This window comes from Apis dorsata, unplaced genomic scaffold (genome assembly GCF_000469605.1).
Source record: "Apis dorsata unplaced genomic scaffold, Apis dorsata 1.3 scaffold_617, whole genome shotgun sequence".
NCBI classification, from domain to species: domain Eukaryota; kingdom Metazoa; phylum Arthropoda; class Insecta; order Hymenoptera; family Apidae; genus Apis; species Apis dorsata.
The window spans coordinates 49,093-52,025 of record NW_006263813.1 but is presented as its reverse complement, the minus strand read 5'-3'; positions in this window follow the sequence as shown (position 1 = coordinate 52,025).

The following is a 2,933-nucleotide window of genomic DNA, read 5'->3' as shown; positions in this document are numbered from 1 at the left end:
TTTTTTTTTTCAATTGTCCGCGTAATAATGTTTTTTTTTTTTTTTTTTCTTATTCACAATACAACAATGACGCTGATACTCGATCTCTACTTTTCGTGATAACCGCATCTACTCCTTGGTGTGACGATAGCGATCAGATAAAAATGCTCGCTTGTCTCCGAGCATCAACACGTATAAATTTAATCGGTAACCTTCGCGTGAAATCGTCAAACTTATCACGGGTGATGATCTGTTGTCGAGTTTTTGTATATCTGGCAATCAGTTCGCTCCCAGTAAAGCTTCGCAATCAAAAGATGTTGTAAAACCGTTTCTCTCTATCATTTTTTTTTTTTTTTCCTCTTCTTCCTCTCTTCTTTCGTATCCGTAACCGTGTTCAGATATACACTATAATTGTGTATACATATACGAATCTCATGATCTTAAGGGAGAGATTGGAATTCGACGGTAAGTACGTTTTTAATTACTTCTTTTTTTTTCATGTACATTTTTTTTTTTTTCATTAATACACTTGTTATTATATTTGTTTATTATATGTACGAAAGATTTGATGATCTTAAGAGAGAGATTGGAATTTAGGGTAAGATTTAGTTGTTTTAGTTATTTTTATGATATTTTTTTTTTTTTTTTTTTTTTTTTTCATTAATACACTTGTTATTATATTTGTTTATTATATGTGCGGAAGATTTGGTGGTCTTAAGGGAGAGATTGAAATTCGATGATAATTCTTTTTTTAATGGCTTTTTTTTTTTTCGTATACATTTTTTTTTTTTTTTTTTTTTTTGTTAATATATGAATTGTACATATATGAATCTAGTGATTTTAAGGGAGAGATTGGAATTCGATGATAAGTACTTTTTTAATTGCTTCTTTTTTTTTCGTATACATTTTTTTTTTTTCATTAATACATTTGTTATTATATTTGTTATTATATGTACGAAAGATTTGATGATCTTAAGAAAGAGATTGGAATTTAGGATAAGAACGTTTTAACTGTTTTAATTGTTTTTATGATATTTCACCAATTTTTTTTTTTCTTTAATATATGAATTATACGAATTTATTTTGTATATATACGAATCTAGTGATTTTAAGGGAGAGATTTGAATTTATAATAAGAATATTTTAATTCTATGATATTTCGTTAATTTTTGTTTTCTTTTTATTTTGTTAATATACGAATCTAATGATTTTAAGGGAGAGATTGGAATTCACGATAAAAATATTTTAGTTGTTTTTAATTGCTTTTTTTTGTGTACTTGTTATTTCGAATTTATGATATTCCGCCATTTTTTTTTTATTTCGTTAATATACGAATCTGATTTTTAAGGGAGAGGTTAGAATTCACGATAAGAATATTTTTAATTGCTTTTAATTGATGCTTTTTATGATATTTTGCCATTTTTCTTTTTTATTTCGTTAATTTCAGTTAATCATATACAATTATTTTTATTATTTTAGTAAATAAAATATTAAACTGTTTTATTTTTTTGTATCTTTGATTTTGATTATCTTTGTTTTTATTTGTATTTATTCGTTAATAAATGTGCAATTAAAGATTCTTTATATAATATTTTATATATATATATATATATTTATCATTTGTGCAATGTTTAAAAAAATATTTTTATCACATTTGCTTTCAAAATTTTTTTATAATAACAATATAAAACGCAGTAAATTCAAATAACAAGTTTAATGTTCTATCATCCCATTGATTAAAACATATTTCCAAAATTCTATTCAAAAAATGAACAATATTTTTAAATCCAATTCTCCTCGAAAAACTTTTCCACCAATTGATATAAATAAAATTAATTTCTGTTATTTTTATATACGATCACCAATCATCAGTTTTATTCATTTCTAGAATTTTTAAATAAAATCCATTGTTCAACATCGATTCGCGTTAAAACGAAAAAATTCTATTCGAAAAGTGAACAATATTTTTAAATTCGATTCCTCTCGAAAAAATTTCCCACGCAATTTTCTTTCATGATATTTCATGAAAAATTTCACATTTATTATTTATATCTACAGCGAAATCAAAGATACAATAAATAAAATTAATTCTTATTTTTACACACTTAGTTTTCATTCTCGTTCAAATTCGTTTCCGGTTTTTAAATAAATCTATGTGCGAATAATTGAAAATTTGTAGAACGAAGAGAGGAAAAAGAAAAAAAAAAAAAAGTAACTAATTTCGCTCTGATCATTTTTCCGTATCATTAACCCGGTTTCTATAAACTCGTTTTGTATCAGTCGGACATAAACGGTGATATCGTAAATCGTGAAACCTTATCATCGACAAATTTCAGGTTTCATGGATGGTGTTCACGTGATAAAACACGCGACCACGTACCCAACATGCATCGAAACATTTCGCGGCAATAACGGGTATATTAACATTACTTAATATATATATACATATATATACATATATATGTATATATATATGTATATATATATATATATACACTCGTTAAGATCGAGACGGGAGATACATCATTTTAATTATCTTTATCGAGAATTTACGTCAAATGAGAAATTCATCGCTTCACTTCGGCCCACGTGATAATACGTATTACATATTATACTATACTGCACACACTGTACAGTTTTATCTATCGTATACATGCACACGTATATATATATATATATATATATATTATTTCTTTTTCTCCATCCAAATTATGTGTACTTATTCTTAGCACAACCAAATAATTCCTTTTTCAATTTAAGAGTATTATACTCAGATTTATACCAGATTTATACCACGAATTTAACGATCGTATCGTGAGCCACTACTAGTCGAATAATTGAGATATGAACAGTTGAATCCGCGAATAACATTAAGTATACAATAAGCTATCAACAAGACTGAGACACTTAAATTCGGACGTAAGCGCTTAGAGTTTCACTTTTTCATATTTCGA